Below are 26,514 nucleotides of genomic sequence, written 5' to 3'. Positions count from 1 at the left end.
CGGATTCAGGACGGTTTTTTCCTTGTCCACAGGATATCTAGAAAACGTTATTGATGGATTCCATTGAAATTTTGTGGATATATGGGTCATGGGCCAAGGGAAAGTTGATTAAATGTTGGTGGTGGTCTGGGTTGCGTGGTTCAGGCGTTAGCGGAGGCATGCGCTTTCTGAGTGCACTTAACTTGGATCCGATAGGTATTATATGATTGATGATGAAGTAGATATAGTTGTCATACCAGTCAGATCATGGTTCTTTGCACATGTAAGTAAATAATATACTCTCATAATTTATCTAGAGTCCTTAAACACTGGCCGTAGCTATTATCACATGATTGAAAAGACAGGTAGAAGACAATTCCTTGAAAGTGGTGGTATTCTCTGTTGTCTTGTTGTTTTGATATTTCTGGCTAACTTACAGTACCATGGATATATACTGCACTTACATACCGTAGTGCTTGTTTACATTGCTAGACCTTGAGATACTGAAATACTGTATGTGTGGTGTTATCGTTTCATGTCATTCCGGGTCTTTGGTTACCTCTCTCCCTCTCCCTCTTTCTCTCTCTCTCTCTCTCTTTCAGTGTTTGCTTGTGTGTGTGTGTGTGTGTGTGTGTGTGTGTGTGTGTGTGTGTGTGTGTGTGTGTGCAGTATACTGTATATAAGCTGTTTCTGGTACTTACGGTCGTTCACTTGTGTGGGTGTTAAATTCAGGATTTTAAGGACTTCACCTATGGTCATTTTCGTTATTTGCTGTTTTGTCGATGTAGGTAGTTGGAAGTTTACTTTCATTGTGTCCTGCATTCATGGCTGTGTTGAGTATTTTTTTTTTAATTCTTGTGAATTCATTTTGTATTGCTCAGAGGTTTTATACTGGCCTAGTCATTTGAAACGCCAGATGGGGGTGAAGGTTTCTTGCTTTGTGTGTCGATTCGGTTCCCTAATATCGATCAGGTAGCGTTTCCAGAAGTGAAGAGTGAGAGAGGTAGAAGAGAAGAGAGAAAATAGAGAGAAAAAAGTTAAACGATGAAGAGGAGGAGAGTTGGAAGAGAAGGAGAGCTAGAGGAGTAGAGACAGAACAGAAAGATGATAAAACCACTCACCTTCCCTTAACTATCTGGAATACAGCGCCTGGGATGTCTGTACCTTGTAAATTGTACCAAGAACATGAGACTGGTTGGGTGTACGATTTGCTGTTTTAACCTCGGCATTTCCTTGGCTTGCATACCTCATATTCATTTATCTTTCACGGTTTTTTTCATTTCGTGAGCTGTGTAAGTTTGTGCAGGCTAGAGATTTTCTTCATGATTTCGAAGAGTGGCGTTTGGATGATAGTATAACCTTGGTAATTCGTCAACCAGCGGCTTTATTTTTTCGTAGTTTCTTGATTTCGTGAGGTGTGTGAGTTTGTGGAGGCAGGATATTTTCTTAGCCCTCATGATTTCGTGGAATGGGGGGTTTGGGTGGTGTTGGTGGGTGTGCGTCGCGCGGTGGTCCTAAGCCGGGGTATTAGGGCAGCATTGTCTTCCCGGGGGGTCCGATTATTTATTGCGCGGGGAGAGAGGCTTTGGCGGGAGGAGGGAAGAGGGAGAGAGAGGAGGGTGAGAAGAGTTAAAGGGGGAAGAGTAGGAGAGGTTGAGGGAAGAGTGAGGAAAGAGGGAGAGATAGGCGGAAAGTGGGAGGGAGAGAAGGGTTGAAGGGGAAATAGGCGAGGTTGAGGGAAGAGAAAGGAAAGAGGGAGAGAGAGGAGGAAAGAGGGAGAGAAGGGTTAAAGGGGGAAGAATAGGAGAGGTTGAGGGAAGAGAAAGAGAGGAAAGAGGGAGAGATAGGAGAGAAAGAAGGATTAAAGGGGGAAGGATAAGAGAGGTAGAAGAGAAAGAGGATGAGAAAGTAGAGAGAGAAAAATTAAACGATGAAGAGGAGGAGAGATGGAAGAGGAGAGCTACAGGAAAAGTGAGACAGAGAATAGGAAGGTGAAACAAAAGAGAGAGAAGGTTGAACGAAGAAAGGAGGAGAGACAGAAGAGGATAGAAGGGAGAATATGACATGAGGGTGAGGGAGGAGTGTGTGAAATGTTAAAAGGAAAACGGAGGAGGGGATAGGAAGATGAAGGGGAGGGAGAATAGGAAATATGAGAGAGAGAAGAATACAAGCAGCAATGGAAGAGGAGGAGAGGATAGAAAGAGAGGGGGGGGGGAGAGGGAAAGATTAAAGGAAGATGGAGACGGAAGCAGAACAGAAGTATAGGAGAGGATTGCGGCGGTAGGAAATAGGAATAGGGAGGAGAAGGGAAGGGTAACAGAGTATAAAAGTAGGAGGCAGGAAGATGGAAAGAAGGAAAGGTTAAAAGGAGGAGAGAAGGAGTGGTAGAGGGATGAGAAAGAGAGAGAGAGAGAGAAGGGGGGGGTAGAAAAGAGCAACTGAAATAAGTATAAGAGACTGCAGGATAAAGGGATAAGAGGGCGAGTTATGGAAAGGGAGAGAAGAAAACAAGAGAGGAGAAGCAAGATTGGGGAAAGCAACTTTGGAGACAGCAGGGGAAAAAAAAAAAAGAAAAAAAGGATTAAACTGAGAATAAGAGACAAGTGGAGAGAGAGAGAGAGAGACTGCGGCTGAGAATGATAGGGGGGAACGACAAGTAATGAATATTATTAAGCTCGTCAGTGCAGTCACATGTTTTATATTTCATTCTTGCTGCCGACGGACGATTTTATTAAACTTAAGAGGGAGATTTAAAGTTGGAGGGGATCGCAGTAACCTCTTCATAATTATTGCATCTTGTATTTTTTTTTTGTAGCCTTGACTCCTACCAGACGATTTCACTGATCTTCCAAAAGACACATTGTTAAAAAGAATAAGAAAGAAGGGAAGATTTCAAGTGGAGATGGAAGGAAGCAATAGGTCAAGAATAATGATAAAATAACAGCACAGAAAAGGATGGTGAACGAGAACATTGAAGGAGAGAGGAAAAACTGCTTTGGCGAAAGACAGAAAGAAAGCGAGGTTTTAGGGAAGAAAGATGGGATAGAGAGGCGGCTGGTGAAAGAGAGGAATTGGAAAAGGGGGTAGGTGCTGAAAATAAAAACTGTGGAGAATAGTAGAGAGGAATTAGAGGAAGAAGGTCGGGAAGGAGAAAAGGGAAGAGGAGAAGATGAATGTGTGAGGACTGTAGAAATGAGGGGATGGGGGGGGGGGAGATAAGAAAAAGAGGAGGAAGGGAGATAAAGAACTAGGAATTGTAGATGGCAGGATGTGGACCCATTGCAGCTGAAATATTAAGTAGATGTTTTTAACCTTCAGGATGCTGGGATATTTCACAACAGAGAAGAAGACTGGAGATTTTAGACTGAATAAAATATCTTAACCTGAACGTAGTAGCCAAAAAGATTAAGTGTAGGGTGTGCAAGTAACAACTGAATGATAATCAATGCGAGTCAGTGCGAGAGAATGAAAAGGATTGTTGCCGTTGTAGTTGTTGCCCCAGGTTCATCTGGAGCGTGAACCCGGTGGACTGAAGGCCAAGTCACCCTCCTTCAGTGCACCATCATCTTTTTTTCGTGGGTCAGGGAAGTAGTTGAGAACGTTTGTATAACCGGACAGTTGAGCCCCCCCGGTTGCATCCGTGCCATCACATGAAGGCGACCCTCTCCAGCACAGACGAATAATGCAGGAGGCGGGAAAGGGATGGGAGGACGGGGTTTAGCCAGAGCAAGAATTGAGATTGTGTGAGGAGGAGCGAGGTCTTAAAAAGAGTACGTGTTGGGGGAAGAACAGGAGATTGTGAGAGGAAAAAATTAGGGTAAGCGAAAAGGAGGATTAGGGAGAGGGCAAAAGAGGATTAGAGAGAGAGAGAGAGAGAGGACTTGAGGAACGAAAAAGGCCAAGGATGGTAATGGAAGGGGGATAGGGATAGCATTAATAATTAAGGGAATATGGGATTTTGTTTAAAGGAAGCAGGATAAGAGAGAAGGTTACTGGTGGGGGTGGGGAGTTGTGTTTAAGGAAGATTGGAAGACGAATGCGAGAGGAGAGTTTGAGATTGAATGTTAGAGAGAGAGAGAGAGAGAGAGAGAGAGAGAGAGACAGACAGACAGACAGAGACAGAGAGAGTAAGAGAGAGAGAGAGAGAGAGAGGCAGGGAACAGGGCAACAATGGGCCCAGACCTAATGCGGTAATAGCCTTAGACGTGCTCACGGCAAAGTCTTAGAAATGTCCCCCTATTGTTGTGTCTTGAATGGACTGAAGCGATTACATAGCATTACAGTCGGCCGAGATGATGAGGAGGCCACCCGATCACACAAGGATGCCCAAAGTAATCAATTGCCAGAAAAAAAAGACGTGTGGGCTTTGGCTGAAACTTTCCTTAATAAATGGAAAAGATGTTGCATTTTTCGGTATGCTTCGGAAAAAAGTACTGTTTCCAGATCATGTGAAAACTAAGATTTTAATAATTGCTAAATTACTAACCGGTATCAATAACTTGCAGTTGTTTGCTCAGTACCATAATATATTAGTTAAACGAAAGCTTAGGCGATGAAGATATTAACACTAAAGTGGAACAGCGAAACGAAAATATATGTACTAAGGTAATGCATGTGATCGGCATAAATTGATTAATAAATATAGAAACACCGATGCTAATATTACCTCAGTGATTTATCAGAGTCGTCGTCGTCGCCGTTGTCGTCGATATTACTCACCAGTCATTCTAGTGTACCCTGTGGTCATGAGACGCAATCAGTTCATTCAAAATACACTCTTGAGACGGAAAGCATAATTTCTATAAAGAAAAGGAATCGGCCACTTTTCTATTTTTTATGGTAACTGTAACACTACCAGGCCAGTTAAAAAAAAAAAAAAGAAAGAAAAAAAAGAACCGGCGTTGGTCTATTTTTAGCACTGTGAACAGATAATGTTACACTGAGGATGAAAACCTTTGAAAGTTAATCACAATCATTAGTGTGACCAGCCTTTTGAAAACGGATCCTCCAGCTTATTTTGTTTTCTCCACGGGTAATGAGTTTTCAGTAGATGGTATTGTGGTCTGTGTACACATGAAAGTATGTATGTATGAATGTATGTATGTATTCAGGGAGCGTATGAATATTGCAAGACATCAGGGGTGGGAGCTACAATACCGGCTGGTCTTTAGCATATATTTCATAGTTCAAGATACGGTGTGTGAGCTGGGTTTAGCATAGGGAATCAAGCGAGGTATTTGCCACGTAGCTATTGCGGGGAGGGAGAGAGAGAGAGAGAGAGAGAGAGAGAGAGAGAGAATTATTATTTACTCTTACTATTAAAATTGTTCCTCTGTACAAAGGAAAAGGGGAGAGAGAAGTATGTGGTAACCATAGGGGTATTTGCCTTCTTAGTGTGACTGGTAAAATATATGGTAGAATACTCATTGATAGGGTTAGGCATATGACAGAGGAGCTAGTTGGAGAAGAACAAGGGGGATTTAGGAAGGGAAAAGGGTGTGTAGACCAGATATTTGTTCTAAGATGTTTAGTGGAGAAGTATCTAGAGAAGGGAAGGAAAGTGTATGCTGCCTTCATGGACTTGGAGAAAGCTTATGACAGAATAGATAGGCAAGGTATGTGGAAGGTATTAAGAATATATGGAGTGGAGGGGAAATTGTTGAGTGCTGTGAAGAGTATGTATGAGGGAGCTAGGGCTACGGTGCGAGTGGATGGTGAGCTGAGTGAGTTCTTTGATCTCAATGTGGGACTGAAACAGGGGTGTGTAATGTCTCCATGGCTGTTTAATATATATATGGATGGGGTTGTAAAGGAGGTTCAAGGTAGGGCAGTGGATGTGGGGGTGGCCCTAATGAATGAGGGTGAGATTTGGAAGCTTCCGGTGTTGCTGTTTGCTGATGATACAGTATTGTTGAGTGAAGATGAATGGGAGTTGCAAGGTTTGGTGAATGAATTTGGGACAGTGTGTAGGAGGAGGAAGCTGAAAGTTAATGTAAACAAAAGTAAAGTTATGGTGTTTGAGAGGAATGAAGTCACTGAGTGTGCAGTGAGGTTGGATGGTGAGGATATGGAGAATGTGAGTGCATTCAAGTACTTGGGTAGTGTGATGAGTAAGGATGGAACTTTGGGGGATGAAGTAAATGAAAGGGTACAGCAGGGAAGGAAGGTTGTTGGTACACTGAAAGCAGTGATGAGAAATAGGGAGGTGAGTATGGAAGTTAAGAAGTCACTGCATGATGGTATTGTGATCCCTACCCTGACGTATGGAAGCGAGGCGTGGACCTTGCAAGAAGGGAACAAGTCAAGAGTGAGAGCAGTGGAAATGAGTTACTTGAGAGGAGCATGTGGAGTGACGTGGAGGGACAGGTTGACGAATGAAGAAGTGAAGGAACGTTGTGGGGTAGATGTGGATGTGGTTGAAAAGATTAGGAGAAATACACTGAGGTGGTTTGGACATGTGGAGAGGATGGAGAATGAAAGACTGACTAAGAGGGTGTATGTAGGTGAGGTGGAGGGAGGGAGAGGGAGGGGTAGACCGAGGATGAGGTGGAGGGATGGAGTTGAGAGGTATATGAGGGAGGGGGGTGTGAGCTGGGGGGAGGGGAGTCAAATGGTGGGTGACAGAGTGACTTGGAGGCGTTTTGTCTGCGGCCACCCTTTGCGGGATTAGGGCGTCGGGCTATAGATAGATAGATAGACTATTAAAAATCTCGTAGGAAAGCAAATTTACTGAGGATGCATGTAAGTAATGACAGAATATCAGTCGTACATTACCTCTTGCGATAAATAGGGTCTCGAAGGTAGGCTGTGGTAGTTCATTGGGACAACATGATTAAAATAAACTTCCTGTTAATAAGTCGATATGCCCACAACACACGACCTTCATGTGCTCTGGACCACAACATCGCAAGGTGTGTGTAATATTCGTCGACTTCATCATCATCAGTCTGCATATCACCTTTGCTGTAACGCCTCCAGGATACTACCCCTAATAATAATAATAATAATAATAATAATAATAATAATAATAATAATAAAAATAATAATAATAATCATCATCATCATCATCATCATCGTCTTCGTCATCGTCGTCGTCATCATAGCCTTAAATCACTTAAAGAGGTGCTGTAAGGGAGGATCCAGAAGTAAACATAAAGCAAGGAGGTTCGAGAACTGACAGACACCATACCCAGTACTTGGTCTACACAGTCATTCACATACTATTATAATTTTTAAAGATAATGCCTATAGCTGATAATGATGATATTGATGAAAATAACTTATGCTACTGAGTCTCAAGTGTTAAATATTCCTGATAATAAAGGAAACAGTCCATCTACTTACCCACATGACTATATATACACTGAAACATAATAGGAAAATCCATTCACGCACCATTACGAATATAGATACAAAAAATACACAATGAGCAGATAACATATACGTATTCATAGTATGTTCATTGCAACTTAATCGTCAAAACTGTGTATGCATATTGTCTAACAGTATTTGTCTGTCTGTATACCTGTCTAGTTCATTTTCACACACATGAGGTTCATACTTGAGTCAGTACAGATTCATCTTTACATACACTCAAGTATCCCAGCATTCATTTCTTGAACAACTACTCGTACAAAGAAGCATAATTATTTTTCATGCAAAAATGCGATATAGTAATACATTCATAAACATACACGTGCCCTCAAGAAACATATAACATTTACAACAGCACACACACACACACACACACACACACACACACACACACACACACACACACACACACACACACACACACACACACACACACACACACACACACACACACACACACACACACACACACACACACACACACACACACACACACACACACACACACACACACACACACACACACACCTCCATTACTAAAACATAGCCCTACCAACCTTACTAGCAGTTGCGGGGAGCCCCAAAGTAGCTTACAGCACGTTTGTCAAATATACATGTCGGTATTACCCGTACCCCCCTTCCACCCTCCTCCCCTCCACCACAACCCCTTTCCTTTACTCCACCACCACCACCACCACCACATCGTAGCCAAATGATAAACTACTACCACCGCCACCACCACCACCATCAACAGCTCTTTTCTCTTGTGGTTCTCCTTTTTTTCATATTATAAAGGTTGAGGTGTATTTTTGCATGTTTTCTTTATTGGGTGGGGGAATTAATGCTCTTGTTTTGATCTGCCAAAGTGTGTGTGTGTGTGTGTGTGAGAGAGAGAGAGAGAGAGAGAGAGAGAGAGAGAGAGAGAAGGAAGGCACACAGCGATAATCCGATTCCTCTTCATGACTGTGGTATCCTTTCTGTGACCCTACGGTAATGGCAACAGCGAAAGGTTCCCTCCACCCACCACTCCTTTCAGATAAAACTTGATAGGAAAAAGGAAAAGGAGCCGCATCTGAGATATAGCCACCATAACGGAAATTTTGTAGAAAAAATTGAATGCAGTTTGTAATTAATTTGTATTGTTTATTGTCTTAATTTGTAAAGGAAACTAATAGCAAATACTTGGCGATATTGCGTTGTTGTTGTATCCTCAGTCATGTGGATGAGAGAAAAACAGATTGTCTTAATTTTTGTAGTATGCAGACGAGAACGTGTTTACCTGAAGTTAGATATGCAATATTACTGCTCTGTTTACAAGCCTTAGGAAATTGTTATTAATATATATAAACAGCATTTCATTTACTGCCAGTATTGAAGACCTTGTAGTTACTTGTATTTAAATCCATTTGCCTTATTCCAGCCTGATTACATAGTTCATCAGATTTTCTCAGAGTTATATTTTTTGTGTGCCTGATCTATTAAAAGTTTTTGTATTGTCAGTAATTTGCGCTGATTTACAATACAAACCTTCGTCATTATAGTTTATACAGTTTGGAATAAGAACATGATCCAAACCTGAACATAGTTACAATCATTCAGTGTGTGTGTGTGTGTGTGTGTGTGTGTGTGTGTGTGTGTGTGTGTGTGTGTTTGCTTTGGAAGAAAAAAGAATCTTGGTGTTTTGGTGTATTTGGACGTTGGGTGCTTTTTGGGGGGGGAGAGAGAGAGAGAGAGAGAGAGAGAGAGAGAGAGAATGAGAGAGAGAAATTGATTCTGAGAGATTCTTCACTTTTTCTTTTAGCTGAGTGCATGTGTAAGCTTTTTCTCTACTCTGTTAAGTTCTGAATGCTGCATTTAATCGGGAACTATAGAGAGAGAGAGATCCATGCTTTGAGATGCTTAAGCTTTCAGTAACTTTTTGTTTTTAAGCCTTTCAGTGTAATAGAGACTTTGATATCTGGTTCTTGCCTCCGCCTAACGATTTTATTCAGCTTAAGAGAGCCATCGTGAAGTAGGAGATTAAGAGAACTTGAGGCATTTGTAATTCTATACCTGAGAGAAGATGGTATAATCCACTACCTTATCAATTATTTCCTTATTTGTCATTCTTTTCTGTCTTGTTTTCTTCTTTCCATTTTGTCTTTTGGCTGTCTTAATTTTTTTTTTTTTTTCTTTTGCCCATCTTATGTCATCTACTATTGTCGATTTCCTACACTGTATGCTCTCTTACGCCCCTTCCTTTCCCTTTATTTGCCTCATTTTTTCCAGTATTTATCTCTTTCCATGTTTAGCTAACTTTTATGTATCTCTCTGCAGTCTGTCATCTTTAACCTTTGTATTTTTCTTCTTTCCTGAGTTGTAATTCTTTTCCTGCTTTTTTTACCCTCCGTGTCGTTCATTTTTATCTTCTTTATTTTGTTGGTGCTCTTTTCGTTAATAAAGATTATTTTGTTTAACTGATAACGTGGATATCATATACATTTTTGCTTTTTCTTTCTACTTGAGGAAGGTAATCCGTATTTACATATGTTAGGGTGAAAACGCGAATTACCTTGTCCTCTTTAGACCCTGTTTTTCATTATTCCATCATTCGTTGTGGTTGCTAACTTACTGTCATGTTTCTGTGTCGAGCTTTTTACGTTGTTTTTATCGCTTCGAAAATGAGAGGGTGCGGTAATGGTGTTTGATACGATCACTTAGCTTGTTTTTATATACCGTAGTGAGCTGTTGTTTTAGTAATATCTGTTCTGGGGCGTAATACCCTTGTTTTGATGCAGTTCAGTACAGTTTTCCTGTGATGTATTTTTTGTGTGTGCTGACGCGTGTTTGTGTTTCATACATATACATAAATATATATGTGTGTTGATTTTCCGGCCAGTGTAGTATCGGCGTAATCTGTGTTGTTGCTCCAATTATTTGTTTTTCGGCGTTCATCCTGTGAGTCGATTTTTTTTTTTTTTTTTTTTTTTTTTGGAGTGGTTGTTATTGAACTATTATTTTCTTATCATAATCGCCTTACGGTATAATGGACTTTTTTTTTTTATTATATCATGACCGATCCCTGTGCCATGTTGTTTTCACCGTGTTTGCGCGGACCCAATATGTTGTAATTGGTATGTTGATGGATTAATTGGGGGGAGGGGAGGAGGGACGGGGGGTAGGGAAGGGTGATTGAAGGGGATGGGAAGGGAGACTGAGCGGAGGGTGTTGGAAAAGGAGAAAGATCGGGAAAAGAGAGGAAAGGGATGTGGAATGGAATGGGGAGCGACGGAGAGGAGACGCTGCTGGCAAAGGGAAGGGAAAAGGGAAAAAGTGGTAACAAAGGGGAAAGGGGTAAATATAAAGAGGGGGGGGGGCAGAAAGAGGATATTGGAAATGATAGGAAAGGAGAAGAGGAGGAAATGGAATGGGGAGAGACAGGGGGAAGTAGTGTTGGGAAAGAGGGAGAAATAGAAAAGGGAGAGGTTGGGGAACAGAAAGGGGGGAAGATGGGGAGATAAGCAAGGGGAGCGGAGGGGAAGATGCTATAAAAGGACAGGGCATTAAACGAGGTAGGCAGAGGGGAAGGGCTGAAAAGGGGAAGGGAAAGGAGAGGGGATATGAAAGAGGATTAAGTAAGGAGAGATGGGAGGTAAAATGAAAGGTGAGGGGAGCGAGAGGGGTGAATGGCAAAGAAGGGGTTAGAGGAAAGCGATAGGTAGTGTTTAAAAAAAGGTGAGAGAAAGTAGGGATCAGGGAAGTGAGGGAACAGACATGAATGAAAACAGTGAGAGCAGCTTAAATGTGGGAGGTAGAGAGAGAGGGATATAGAAGGGGATTTAATATAAGGGACTAGATATGAAGAGAACAGGGGAAATGAAGGATATGGGAGATAAATGCAGATAAATAGCGATGGGAAAAATAGGCAAACTGAGGAATAATGAAGACGTTAAAGAGGAGCTATGTCCAAAAGAAAATGAATCATGAGAAATTAGGACAAGTAGAGAAATGTAATGGAGAGGATCTTTAAGACGAAGATGTAAGGATGAGGGAGTGGGAAGTGGAAGGATAGAGAGGAATGGGAAGAGGGAATGCAACAAGAAGGGAGAAGTAAAAGTTCTTCGACAGGGAGATGAAATAAAAGGAGGAGAAGGGTTACACTGCGCCTGATCTTAGGAGGAAAGACTGTAACTGAGTAGGAAGGTTAAGGAAGTGCAGAAGGGATGGAAAAGATAGGTTAGTGAAGTGTGCATGAGTTAGAGTGATGGGGAATGATAGACTGGCAAGTATAGAAATGGAAGTAGGAAACACACACACACACACACACACACACACACACACACACACACACACACACACACACGAGAGAGAGAGAGAGAGAGAGAGAGAGAGAGAGAGAGAGAGAGAGAGAGAGAGATACTAGGGAGGGGAGAGAGGGAAAAGGGGGAGATAGGTAGATAGAGGGAGAGGGTTCCATAGAGGCAGTAATTGGTACGCTCGTGTTTATATTTGTGCTTTCATCCTTTTTTTTTGGGGGGGGGGGTGGATTGGAGGGAGGGATATAATTCGTATAGGGTCTTTTTGCCGTGTGCTGTATGGGGATTTTCTTTTTATGGCGAGGATTTGGATTGGTGGTCAGATATCGTGATTGTCGAGGGAGGGGAGGGGAGGGGAAAGGGTTTAGAAGAGAGAATATATAGGGGAGGGAAGGGGACGGGAGGAGTGGGGAAAGGGGAAGGGTTTGGAAGGGAGGGAGAATACAGAGAGGAGGGAAGGGGAAGGGTTTGGAAGGGAGGGAAATGTAGGAGGAAGGGGAGGGGAAGGGAAGGGCGTTTGGAAGGGAGGGAGTATATAGAAAGAAGGGGGGAGGGAAGGTGGGAGAAGAGTGAGTGTACTGTAGGAGAGAGAGAGAGCATTAAAAAATGGGAGATATACAAAAATAGCATGGAAGAGAGAAGAAGAGTAAAAAGAGTATGAAACAGATGGGATGTAAGAGGGAAAAAGAGCAGATGCTGGAAGAGAGAATGTGCGAGAAGTACGTAGTTGAGAGAGGAATGAAGGGGTGGGATGAAAGTGATATGAAAAAGATGGGATGTAAGAGGGAAAAGGAGTGGGTGTTATAGGAAGAGAGATTGTAAGCGGTAAAAAAGAATACAGAATAGTAGGAGACTGAAAAGAAAGAGAAATCTGTGGCATATGGAAGGGAAAGTATTAGGATGAATAATGTGGAATGGGAGAAGGAAAGGAGGTGATAGAATGGTGAAAGGAGGTTGGTTAGAGAAAGATTGAGGCAAATGTAAAAAGCAATGTAAGGGGAGACAGCAGGAAGGGGAAAGGTTGCATACACAGGAGAAGGACTATGGGAAGAAGAAAGAGAGGGAGGGGTGAGGGAATGAATGTATAGTAGGAGGAGGAGATGAGATGAAGAGAGAGAGAGAGAGAGAGAGAGAGAGAGAGAGAGAGAGAGAGAGAGAATCTAACACTGAAATAGGCTGTTCGTATACATGGTACTGAGGAAGTGGTTTCATGCAAATTCACTGAACTCCACGTCCTCCATTTCATATCTGGTCGCAAAACATATGGGTACTTGTTTTTACCTCGTTTATTACTGGCTTGCTTGTATGTCTGCTTGCACGGCTTGTATCTTGTTTCCTATAATTGCCAGGTTTTTGTTATTTAAGTCATTCCAGTGTAGAAAGTTCACAGAAACATAAATTGGAACATACTCATCTGGCATTGACTGAAACTGATCTTTAATGGTCATCTCGCAAGAGGTGTATGTGGACATTGTGAAAAATGGACACAGTTTCGAATTATATATCATGTTTCTAAATGCTCAGCGTTTTTGTCTCGTTTGAACTATATTGATCATCATCGTCATCATTATCATCATCATCATCATCATCATCATCACCATTGTCATCGTCATCATTTATCCCGATTTTAATTACCCACTTACGGATGAGTGAGGTAATAAAAGGGGTCACCAATGAAGGGTGTTAAAAGCTGTTCAGCCAGGTGTGGGCAGCTCTTCCTTGTGTGAAACCAGGATGAAAGGGGGTGAAGTGGGTGTGTGGGAGGGTGTGGAGTGGGGAAGGCTAGGTATGCGGACGCGTGGGTGGTGTGGAGAGGGAGTGACTTTGGTGGTGAATGGACAGGAGTGAAAGATGATAAATGAATAGTAGAGACGAATGAATGATTATATGTGGAGTGGAGAGGGAGTGACTTTGTTGGTGAATGGAGAGGAGTGAAAGATGATAAATAAATAGTAGAGACGAATGAATAATTGTATGGGAACGGTAGAGAGGCCTGGGTGATTATACTCGATCGGTGGAGTGGAAAGAAAGATTATGCATGAATAGTAGAGAGGAATGAATGAAGCATGAATTATAGGGAAGGATGAAGGATTATACATGGCTGGTAAAGGTTGAATGAATGATTATACATGAATTTTAGGGAAGAAAGAAAGATTATACATGAGTAGTTGGGAAGAATGAAAGGTTGCACATGAATAGTAAAGAATGAAGGTTTGTACATGAATAGTAGGGAAGAATGAAAGGTTATGCATCAGTAGTAGAGAATGAATGAATTATTATCCATGTATCAGCCCGAGGTGTAGCCATGTATACCAAGGTGTTGTAGTAGCAGTAGTAGTAGTTGTAGTAATAGTAGTAGTAGTAGTAGTAAGAGAAGCGACTTTACCGACGGTCCGCAGATAGCCCAATTTGGATGATAGATGCAGTGGAAATTATATTGAAAAAGTAGTAGTAATAGTAGTAGTAGTAGTAGCTGGGCAATGAAGCTGCGAGGAAAGGATGGCTTATGTTGCTGGAGTGTGGCGATAAACGGAAGGTTGGAGGTCATTGAAAAAACTATACAGTAGTAGCAATAGTAGCTTTATTATTATTGCTGTTGCTGCTGTTCAGTGTGTATATTATTACCATCATCATCATCATCGTCATCAGTATCATCATCATCGTCATTATTATTATTATTATTATTATTATTATTATTATGTGGATGGTTTTGCCTGTGAGGTGCAGTCAAAATTTCGAAGTTTCAGGGGCGAGTAAATAGTTGAGTGACGCGTTTCATTAGGCTGTCCTTTTATCATTTTCCTACTTTTTAAAATTCCCTTTTCTGTGTGTTAAGCTAGGGCGATGATGATGATGATTATGAGGAGGAGGAGGATGGTGATGATGATGATTATGATGATGATTGCTGATATTGTGATGATATAATAATAGTAATATTTATCACGCTATTATTATTAGTATTAGTATCAGTATTAGTATTAGTATTATTATTAATATAAATAGTGTACGGTCAGTATCGTAATAGTAGTAGTAGTAGTAGTCACCACATCCTCACCACAGATAACAAAGCAATGACACCCTCACTTTATGTCCTCTGTCATGTTATACTGCAGCTTACTCCACAAATCCCCGTGTCAGTCAGCCACTCGTTTGGATCGTTTGTGGGCGGGAGCAGCTTTTTCCCCCCTTTTATTTTATAACCGGGTTGATTTGCGGCAGTCAGAGTTAAGCTTCTTTTGATGAGCCCTCATAAACCCAGGCATCAGGGCCACCACCGCTTTGCCTCCCCTCCCCCCTATTTTTTTTATTTATTTTTTAGTGATTTAGAATGCATTGTCAATTACGCTCCTTTGATTTTTTTTTTTTTTTTTTTTTTGTTGCTAGCGTTGTTAATAATATTGTTGCAATTGATACTGATGCTTTTCATGAGTATTTGTATTGCAATTTATTATCATTGTATCGTTATGCATTTTTTGGTGATGGTTGTTAGCGCCATCTGTTACTGATTGGGTTTTATTATTGACTCATTATAAATGCCTATTATTATTATTATTATTATTATTATTATTAACTCAAAATATAATGTAGAATTTAGAAATCAGATATTTGGGGTGTTGTGGCACTAAGTATGAGCTAAAGGAAAGAAAAAAAAAAAAAAAAAAAAAAAGGCTGAGAGTGGGATAGGGTCAGGGAAAATTGGGTAATATCTCTTCAGTTCGAGCTGAATGAAATAATTGAGCGGCAGCAAGATTAAAAAAAAAAAAATACAAAACGGGATATTTAATTCTCACATTTTCACTACGAGGTCTTCCATAAGGTGAACAAAATATCTGACACGAGCAAGAAAAGGTAAATAGGATGCCGTCTTATACAGTTAATCAAATCAGTTACGTTTTTCTTCCTGAAACACTTTCACCCCAAGGGGATTTTCATACCAGATAAAATGGTGTGTCCTTAGCCAGAATAAAAAATAAAGGACGTTCTCGGCCTGAAGGGGTTGATTCTTGCTACTCCAGGCGATCGAAATCAGGTCAGTAAGGACCGATAGCACAGGAGAGATTAACCCCTTCATTCCGACGGCGAATTTTGCATTTTCTTCCCATCTTAGACAGTTTTATTCAAGTTTGGAAAGAAATTCAAAATCGAAAGGTCACACGTACCCTTCATTTACCCCGCCACTTTCAAGGTTTCTCCAGATCTGATAAAAATCGTCTGGAAGTAGCAGGAATAGAATAATAAAACATGCCATGGAATTGAAGGTGTTAATGGAGACAAAAAGCAAACCCTTTATTTAAATGTGGTTCCTAAGCTGAATAACACCGTCTAGTGGCAGGAAATAAGAGGTCATGGTACAGAAGTGGTTAAGAGGACGAGGATATGGAGTGAAAAGGATGTGGAGTCAGAGCTGAGGTGGTGAGTGATAAGACGAGTGTGATAAAAGGACGGATAAGCGTTAGTCGAGGGGGTGATACGGCTCTGTAGAGATTCACAACCCAGCTTACGACCACCTCCCTCTCGTAGCCCAGATTTGGGTTTGCAGGAGGGACAAAGATTCGTAAAATATTCCTATGTCTGTTGTCTTCCCTTCAGTAATATTTCGTAGCTGCTAGAGGAAAAGTATCATAGGGTGTATCAGTTTTCTGCAGGATGAAGAAGAGTAGGAAATTGCAGAATCTTCCCTTGTTTCTTGTTCTCCCTGCAAAAGTAAATCTACGTTAGGACAGGGAATCGATGGTAAATGTGTTTGAGAATCCCACCGATGAGTTGGGAATGTTGGCAGGAGGAGAGGGGCGTGAGGCATGGGATGGACATAGGAACAACTTCCCGTAGTTCACTGGTAAAATAAAACGATACTACAACTTTGCATCATTTCTTTAGCATTTTTCGCGGCCACCTTCAAATTCTAGTGCTAATATCTTGCAATTGCTTGGTACTGTAGATGGGGATGACAGTTTTAGGCGAAGTTAAAGCGAACAGAGAACAACTTGGGGATGTCCGCAGGGAGTTGGGTACAGGGGAGGGTGGAGACTCAGAAGTGGTGGAGACAAGTGGTGAAGACAGAGGAAGGTGCAGAGATAGAAAGGTTAGAGACAGAAGTGGTGGAAACAAAGGAGGGTGGAGAAAATGGAGGGTGGAGACCGAGGATGATGGAGAGAAGGTATGGTGGAGATAGGGTGAAGAGACAGAGGTTAGAGACAGAAGTGGTGGAAACAGGGGGGACAGAGACAGAGGAGGGTGGAAACACTAGGTGGTGTGGAGACAGAGAAGGATGGAGACTGGGCAGCGTGGAGACTAGGAGCTAGAGAGGACTGTGGCTGGAAGGGATTAGAGTCTGGGAACTAGGGTGGGCTGGAAGCTGGAGAGAGCCTGGAGCTTAGGCATGAAGAGAGATGGGAAATAGAGAAGGATGGAATGATAAAGACGGCGGAATTAGGGCGGAGAAGTGGAAAATGCTTTAGCGTGCATGGGTGGATCAGAAAGACCTGTAAAGTAGAGAGAGACGAGAAGTATGGTTGGGTGGAATGTAGAGAGCAGTGGCGGTACAGAGGGCTGGGAGGTAGAGGGGGATTGGGGCTGGAGGGGATAGCGATTGGGGTGTGGAGAGGGCTGAGGATAGGAAACCTTAAGGCTGAAGACTGGAGAAGGGTATGGGCTAAAAGGAGGTAATAACTTTGACTTAGAATGAGAACTAAGAACTGTTAGAAAAGACAAGTAGATGAGTGGAACTGGAAAGAGAAAAGGTAGGGAAATGTTTAGGGAATTGGAGACTGAAGAGAGTGGACGAGAGACATCGGAGTGGAATGGAGGGTAGGGGCTGAAGGGTTAAGGGCTAGGGGCTGGAGCTGGGGCTGGAAAGGGCTAGGGGCTGGGCTGGGTGTGCCGGAACGTGACCTATCTCTGGCCGGGTGAGATGGGGTGTGTCAGCTGTAGTTGGCCGGCTCGGGGTTGTGTCTAGGCCGGCACTCCTCCTCCTCTCTCATCTTCTCTGTAGTCCCTTATTCCTCTCCTACTGAATCTCATCGTATTCTCAAGTTCTTCTGGTCTTCGGTTTCTTATGATGATACGAGTATAAATCTTACTCTTCTTCTCAGGGTAATTAAAATAGAAATAAAAGAATTAACTCATTATATAGGCTATCTCCCTCTCCTGTATCGTTGAATCTCTTGTTATTCCCTGTTCTTCCGATCCTCAGCATCTTAGAATGATAACCTTTTCTCTGCCTCTCAGGATTTATGCGGCAACAAATAATTATATTTACTCTTATTCCTCTCACGGGATAATGCTCGAGTTTGGTCTTACTAAATATTTAAACCAACCGACCTTAATACCTACCACTTAATAATAATAATAGCATCAATAATAATAATAATAATAAATTGTAATATTATTGTTATTCTTTTTATTACTATTATTATTATTATTATTATTATTAGTAGTAGTAGTAGTAAAATTTTCAAATATTACACTTGAGGATCCTTTTACAACCATTGCTGTGGATTTGTTTAGATTTATAATCACTTCGATCTGTATCTGCTCATTCCTCATTTTCATTTTTTTTTCTTACCGTTCTTCCTATTATCCCTGTGTCTTTTCCACTTCTCCTCTCCCCTGTACTCGTCTTTTCAACACCCTCTTTTTCCACGCCTCCCCATCAAATTTCCTTTCCTCTCTCCCATTTACTTCTTCCTTCTTCCCAACCCTTCCTCTCCTCATCTTTGCCTTCTCTCCCAGTTTCTCCCTTTCTCTTTGCTCCTTCTTTGTTTTCCGTCATTTTCCTTTCATCTCCGCCTTTCGTCTTCCCTCCATGTCTTCCCTTTCCTGTCTCTGTCTCTCCTTCACGTTTCTTCTCCTTTCCTCCCTTGTTTTTTTTTTTCTCTCTTTTTCCCCTCCTCTCCATTTCTTTTACTCTTCTTCCTGCCCTTTCCTCTCCTTCCTTTTTCTTCGTTCTGTCACTTCTTCTCCTCTGCATTCCTCCCTCTCTCCTCTCCTCTCCATTTCATTCTCCTTTCTTTTTTCCCGTTCCTCTCCTCCCGTTTTCATCTCTTGTCTCCGGTTTTCCTGTCCATTCCTCCCTCCTTTCTTCCCCTCCCCTCTCCCTTCTTTCCTTCTACTTTCCCCTACTTTCTTGCTTCTTTCCCTGCTCTCTTCGCCTCTCCTCTCCTTTCTCTCTTCTTCCCCCATCTCTCTCCGTTTCACCGTCTCTTCTCCTCACCTCTCCTCCTCCTTCCTCACCATCCATTATTCTCTCCCTTCTTCACCTCCTTACTCCCGTCATCCTCCACTCTCTCCCTTCTCCCCTTCTTCTTTCTCCCGTCATCTCCTACTCTCTTCCTTCTTCCCTTCTTCTCCTTTCTCTCTTCTTTACCTCCTCTCTCCGTTCTTCCCCCTTTTCTCCCCGTCTTCCCCTGCTGTCTCTCTTCTTCATTCTCTCTTCTTTTCCTCCTCTCTCCGTTCTTCCCTTTCTCTCTCCCGTCTTCCCCTCCTGTCCCCCTTCTTCTCCTTTACTTTCATCTCTCCTCTCCTCCTCTCTCCCCCTTCTCTCTCCTCCTCCCTTCCCCTTCTCTCCTCCTCCTCTTCCCCATGCCAGCTCGCCCTGTGTTATCTTGCTGGGCCAAACGAAGGTCCTAATGCCTGGTTTGGGCGGAAGACACCACTCTCCTCTCATAATGACGACAAAGCCCCCATATAATTATAGTCCCCCCTTCTCTCTCTCTCTCTCTCTCTCTCTCTCTCTCTCTGCCGTCGTTGTTATAGTAATAACGAATGACAAATAGCTCCCTTTCCTTTCCCTTTACTCTCTCTCTCTCTCTCTCTCTGGCGACGTTGTTAGAGTAATAACGAATGACAAATAGCTCCCTTTCCTTTCCCTTTACTCTCTCTCTCTCTCTCTCTCTCTCTCTCTCTCTCTCTCACACACACACACACACACACACACACACACACACACACACACACTGTCACGAATCAATTCGCGACATTTCCTTTTTGTGAGAAGCCACGAACTATTAGTGGAAAACTCACTGTGTATCGCTCAGTTAACCGTTTCTCTCTCCATTCCGGGGTATACTTTTCAAATAATTCGTCACCGTTTTCAAAAGTGACCGATTTAATGCACGTCACTAAGTGCGCTACTGAGCGATACAATTGTTTCTTTATCGTTTGCCTCTGCTTCCCTCAACCGTTAGCCACGCCTTGCGTCCTGCCCATTCAATGTATTTGAATTCAGTCTTGTGTTTGCTGTGACGGAGAAAGGGTCTGTGCTCAGAAGTGGAGAGGTCAGCTAGCACCCCAAGCTCCATTAGTACAGTTAGTCCCGGTACTCCCACCCACTCCTCGGGTGATACATAGTATTCATCGACTGGTATTTCTTTTGTGTATTTTGTAGTTTTAAGAGTTTAGTTAAGGTGTTTTTCCTAGGCGTAAGTATTTAGCTTCTGTGTGAGTGAGCGAGTGCGTCTCATTGATTTGATTTGAAATGTAATGTTAAATTTATTTTTGTGATTAATAAATTTAACAGTTCTATTTCTTGAGCTTAATGTAGAGTAAAAATCTTGTTTCATTTCTCCATAATTAAGCTTATTTTCCATACAGCTCCTAGCTTGCATAAACATTTACTATTCATAACTGGTACTTAGACCAGTCTTGTTGTATTAACTTAAAATCCGTTGTGCCAGGAGTTAATGCATCAGCAAGAACCTGATGTTATTATTATTAGTATTAGTTATTTATTGTCAGGGGTGATGTAACTTTCTCCAGAGGCTAACAGTACAGTAATTCAGCAATTGTGAGTAATTAGTCTCTGCTGTGTACTGTTGAGAAAGTTTATAAATTCTCGTTCTTGAGAATCTTAGCAAGTCAGCGTAAAGTAATCGTTGCTTGATGTAGCAAGACAATCATTGTCTCTGCTCTTCAATATTATTGAATATTATTATCAATTTAAATAACATTTAACCATTTATATCAAAATTACCGCGATATTATTATAAAACCCCGTGACAATTGGCGACCTCATTCCAGGATATTAACTCCTAGCTCTAAAGCTATTCACGAGATAGTGCTCACTCATTCATATTTAGGTATTTATTATTAAAGTTTATAGGCACAAGTTTACTGGTGGTTACCGTTGATTTAGCAAGTGAATTTTTGCTTTATTAATCAATAGAGTACTTAACTCTAGTTTATTTTTGGTAACGCCAGACGATTTTATTCGCTCCTGGGAAGTCGCCGTACCCATTGTGTTTATTATTGAGTCTTCCCAGTCATTTACATTTTTTATTTATTCTTTGCCAGTTAACTGGATAAGACTGGTCACCACTAGCTTGTGTCTGTACTCTTTACTTGTGTCATTAGTATTCGTCGCTAAGCAGTCAGTACTCAGTTTCGGTTTACTTAATAAATTAGCGCCATGGCTACTACTGTATTTTTACAGGAAGCCAAAGATATGGGTCTTTCGGACCCAACCGAAATTAAAGAGTATATACTCTCACGGCATAATCAGGAGCAGCAGCGCGAGAATGATGCCCGTGAAGAGCGTAAGATTCAGCGCGAATACGAGCGAGAACAGCGTGAGGAACGTGAAAGAGAGCGTGCATATGAACAAGAGCAGCGTGAGAAAGAGCGCGAATACGAGCGCGAATACGAGCGTGAACAACGCGAGCTCGAGTTAGAAAAAGAGCGAGAACAGCGCGAATACGAGCGTGAACAACGAGACAAAGAACGAGAACATGAACTTGAAGTGCTGAAGCTCAAGCAAGATTCCTTGGCTTCAGACACGTCTGGTGCAGTTGGTCCAAGCTCCACGAGCGTTCTTCCTGCACATGTCCTGGCGACCCCACGCATCAAGCTTCCTTCATACAAGGAAAGCGAGCGAATCGAGCCGTACATAGCTCGTTTTGAGGACATGGCAGACTTATATCAACTGGATGAGGCAGCTAAGCGGCTTCAGTTTCTTAGTTTATTTGAGGGCCCTGCCCTCGATATTCTCCACAGAATTCGTGGAGACAATCTCACATATGAGATGATGAAAGCTGCACTCATTAAGGCGTATGGTCTCACAGTAGACGACGCCAAAGTTCAGTTCATGCGAGCTCGTCTCCAAGACAAGGAGACAGCTGTTCAGTTCCTTGATCGTCTCACAGCTTACTTAAATGAGTGGATGGAGAAAGATGAAACTCCTTCCACGCGTGAGGGGATAATTGACCTTATGCTGCGTACACAGCTAGAGGGGTCGTGGCCTGCTGAGCTCATAGCACAGCTTAAGATCTGCCAGGTGAAAGATGCCAGCCAAATGGCAGAGAAGGCTGACGCATTCTTTACTGCATACGGGTATCAAGCTCGTAAGCAAAACACCTGGAGCAGAAAAGAGACTGCCAAGTCTGGGAAGCCGTCTCAGACTGAATCCCAGCACCAAGGCCGTTCTCAGAGTAATGGTCAAGGTCCAAGCAAACCGCAGTGGAAGGACCAGGGGCAAAACACTCAGAAACCTGAGTGGAAGAGGTACAACAAGTACCCTAACCAGCAGCAGTATCAGCCACGCAATCGACCGTCGGGACAAACTTTTTCACCACCAGCTCAAAAGAGGCAGGAAGCAAATGCAGCCTTCATTCCTCAGCAGCAGCCTGGTGGTCACGTCCCTACCAGTGTGGGTACTTCCCCACAGTTCACTAGTCCCACAGTGACAGTGAACCCCCCTCCACAGATGGCCAATGTTCCATCTTATAACTCTCAAGGCACAATGTTTGCCACATCAATTCAGCAGCCTCATGAGTGGCTAGCTGCTTCCTCCACAGGCCCTCCCACAGGTGACAGTACCTTCTTTGTTCAGCCAGGGTTTGTGGGAGGCATTCCTGTGAAGGTCCTGAGAGACAATGGTTCCTCAGGTTGCTCTGTCAAGCAGAGTTTAGTTCGGCCTGAGCAGTATACAGGTCGACAGATCCATGCAAAGCTTATTGATGGATCAGTGAGATTGTTCCCTGAGGCATGTATCCAGGTGGCATCTCCATTTTATACTGGTACGACACTTGCAGTTGTCATGCCAGAGCCTCTATTTGACTTAATAGTAGGCAACATTCAAGGAGTCAAGGATAGTTGCTCCGATGATGACGCTACTCAGACTTCGGCTGCTGCGGTAACACGAGCCATGGCTGAGGCTCCAGATTGTGTCACCCCAGTGATCATTGAATCGCCGCAAGATCTGATGTGTAGTCAACTTGTTGTACAAGAACAACATTCTGACCCGACACTTGCTACCGTGCGGAACAAACAAAAGGGTCGAGTGATAAAGTATTCACGGGGAGGTCGAGCCAAGTTCCTTCGTAAACAAGGACGGCTCTACCGTGAGTCACGAACACCCGAGGGCGAGGTTCGACTGCAGTTTGTCGTTCCCGCCAAGTACCGCCTAGCAGTGTTACAATGGGGTCATTGTTCAGTCTCAGGAGGTCACATGGGCAAAAGGAAGACCCAGGGCCGTATCCGAGCTGACTTTTTCTGGCCAGGGATGGGACGGGACATAAATAGTTTTGTCCGTTCCTGCAGTGTGTGTCAAAGTAACACCACTAATCAGGGTCATGTCCTTCCTGTGCCATTCATAACCACACCTGTAATCTCTGAGTCAGTTGAGAGACAGGGTAGTGGTGAAGTGGGTGCAGGCCTGACGTCTCGCCCATTGGCCCCATAGGACACATTATGTCCGGGGCCTGTACATACATATTATGTACCGTAAGTTAAGGGGGAAAGTTGAGAGGCGACTCGAGGCTATGGAAGACCCAAGTTTGCATAAGGATTCTCAGCTTCCCGGTACTAATATATGTACCGTAAGTTAAGGGGGAAGTTGAGTGGCGACTTGAGGCTATGGAAGACCCAAGTTTGCATAAGGATTCTCAGCTTCCCGGTACTAATAGAAGTACTGTAGGTTAAGGGGGAAGTTCGAGAGAGAACTCCGCAGTGGCGACTTGAGGCTATGGAAGACCCAAGTTTGCATAAGGATTCTCAGCTTCCCGGTACTAATAGAAGTACTGTAGGTTAAGGGGGAAGTTCGAGAGAGAACTCCGCAGTGGCGACTTGAGGCTATGGAAGACCCAAGTTTGCACAAGGATTCTCAGCTTTCCGGTACTAATAGAAGTACTGTAGGTTAAGGGAGAAGTTCGAAGTGAGAATTCCGCAGAGGTGACTTGAGGCTATGGAAGACCCAAGTTTGCAAGGAATCTCAGCTCTCCGATATTAATATAAGTATTGTAGGTTAAGGCACAGGTTGAGGACCCGTGTGCGGTTTGAGGCTATGGAAGACCCAAGTTTGCACAAGGATTCTCAACTTGCCGACCATAATTGTGTGCTATAATTAATGGCGACCTCGAATGTACGTTGTAGCACTGACTGCTAGGCAGAGAGTAATTGTAACATAATAAAATTTTGTCCCATTGACACTTTTGATGCTCCACCTTAATTGGTTTTGCAGGTTCAGCAATGGGTGTAGCAGTTTTGCTGTGCGGACCAGCTGATCGTCTGCCGCACGCTGCCGCCTCTTCTCCTCTGCTTCCGTCGTCGCCATAATATTATTTACTGTGTCATTTTACACGTAGGTACAGTTACACTACAACTGTCACACCTACACCGCGTATTAAATACACCACGCTACACAACAATTAGTTGTCAGTGTAAATGTAGCGAATTTTCGCTCAGTTTGACCTGAGTACAGGATTTTCACCGTCGTCACGGAGTTTTTCCCTCAAGCTTGCTTCTATTAACGTAAATACGAGGTTTTTTCGCTCACTGACGACTGCGACTTTCTCCTGTAGCAGGATAGCACACACACCACAGTGTGAATCTTGTGTGACTGAGTTAGGATTTATATGTATGTATATTGAAATCATTCTTCTGAAGGAAGAAAGATTTAATTTTCATGGGGCGTAATGTCACGAATCAATTCGCGACATTTCCTTTTTGTGAGAAGCCACGAACTATTAGTGGAGAACTCACTGTGTATCGCTCAGTTAACCGTTTCTCTCTCCATTCCGGGGTATACTTTTCAAATAATTCGTCACCGTTTTCAAAAGTGACCGATTTAATGCACGTCACTAAGTGCGCTACTGAGCGATACAATTGTTTCTTTATCGTTTGCCTCTGCTTCCCTCAACCGTTAGCCACGCCTTGCGTCCTGCCCATTCAATGTATTTGAATTCAGTCTTGTGTTTGCTGTGACGGAGAAAGGGTCTGTGCTCAGAAGTGGAGAGGTCAGCTAGCACCCCAAGCTCCATTAGTACAGTTAGTCCCGGTACTCCCACCCACTCCTCGGGTGATACATAGTATTCATCGACTGGTATTTCTTTTGTGTATTTTGTAGTTTTAAGAGTTTAGTTAAGGTGTTTTTCCTAGGCGTAAGTATTTAGCTTCTGTGTGAGTGAGCGAGGTGCGTCTCATTGATTTGATTTGAAATGTAATGTTAAATTTATTTTTGTGATTAATAAATTTAACAGTTCTATTTCTTGAGCTTAATGTAGAGTAAAAATCTTGTTTCATTTCTCCATAATTAAGCTTATTTTTCCATACAGCTCCTAGCTTGCATAAACATTTACTATTCATAACTGGTACTTAGACCAGTCTTGTTGTATTAACTTAAAATCCGTTGTGCCAGGAGTTAATGCATCAGCAAGAACCTGATGTTATTATTATTAGTATTAGTTATTTATTGTCAGGGGTGATGTAACTTTCTCCAGAGGCTAACAGTACAGTAATTCAGCAATTGTGAGTAATTAGTCTCTGCTGTGTACTGTTGAGAAAGTTTATAAATTCTCGTTCTTGAGAATCTTAGCAAGTCAGCGTAAAGTAATCGTTGCTTGATGTAGCAAGACAATCATTGTCTCTGCTCTTCAATATTATTGAATATTATTATCAATTTAAATAACATTTAACCATTTATATCAAAATTACCGCGATATTATTATAAAACCCCGTGACACACACACACACACACACACCAAATTAACAAACCTTTTATTTGCTCCTATTCTGTTACGTTGTTCTTCCGTTCCCCAGCTCTTTCCACATCTCCCACACTATTTTTTGTTCCCCCCCCCCCTCCGCCTTCCTTACATCTTTCTTCCTGTTTCCTTAGTTCCCCCCACCCTCCCAGACCCGCATTCCATCTCTTGCGCTGTTGCCATGTATTTTTCTCCATCCTTCTATTCCCACTGCTTTCTTTGCATCTTCCTTTCCCTTCCTTCTAATTCTTCCCATCTACCTTTCCCTTTATGATTATTCTTCTTTGCTCTCCCTCTTCCTTTCTCATTTTTTTTTCTATTTTCCCCGGCTTCTCTCTTTCTTTGCTTCCTTTTTGTTCTCTTTCTCCTCCCTCCATTTACTGCTCAGTCTCCTTCTCCCCCCCCCCCCTATTTTTCTTCCATCATTCTTTCCCATCAGTTTCTACCATTGTAATTATTTATTGTTATTTCGCTTTCTTTTTGCAGCTGTTCTGTGTCCTTCCATTTTCTTCTTTCATAGTCTCCCCCATCTCTCTCTCGCCTCTCCTCTCCCTTTGCCTCCCCCTCGCTCCTCTCTCTCCCTCTCCTTAGCCCCTCTCCATCCCCTCTCCTTGTCTCTCTCTCTCTGCTTTTACCCTTATGTGATATTTCTTTCCCCAGCATCCGGTTCCCATTCTCACTCGCTTATCTATCACCTGTTCCACTCTTCCTGTCCTTCATTCTTGCTTTCTGCCTTCTTTCTTTCCCTCGGTCCCTCCTTCCCCTCCTGAGATGTTGTGCAATTGATCTGAGTTCGTGTGTTGCCGGTTCTCTTGACAGGAGCCGTTCGTGTTGTTGTTGGTTTTCGTATTCAGGACACACACACACACACACACACACACACACACACA

The 26,514-nt window shown here is 42.7% G+C and overlaps 1 protein-coding gene across 1 annotated transcript in view; it reads left to right on the top strand.

The window, feature by feature from the left end:
- Nucleotides 1–26,514, top strand: part of LOC145417325 (GTPase-activating Rap/Ran-GAP domain-like protein 3) — a 750,816-nt gene that overhangs the window by 85,329 nt on the left and 638,973 nt on the right. The window lies entirely within an intron of this gene.

The sequence above is a fragment of the Coenobita brevimanus genome, chromosome 110, assembly GCF_032717465.1.
Source record: "Coenobita brevimanus isolate Jiangsu-jjx chromosome 110, ASM3271746v2, whole genome shotgun sequence".
Lineage (NCBI taxonomy): Eukaryota > Metazoa > Arthropoda > Malacostraca > Decapoda > Coenobitidae > Coenobita > Coenobita brevimanus.
This window is presented reverse-complemented; position numbering and strand designations above follow the sequence as displayed.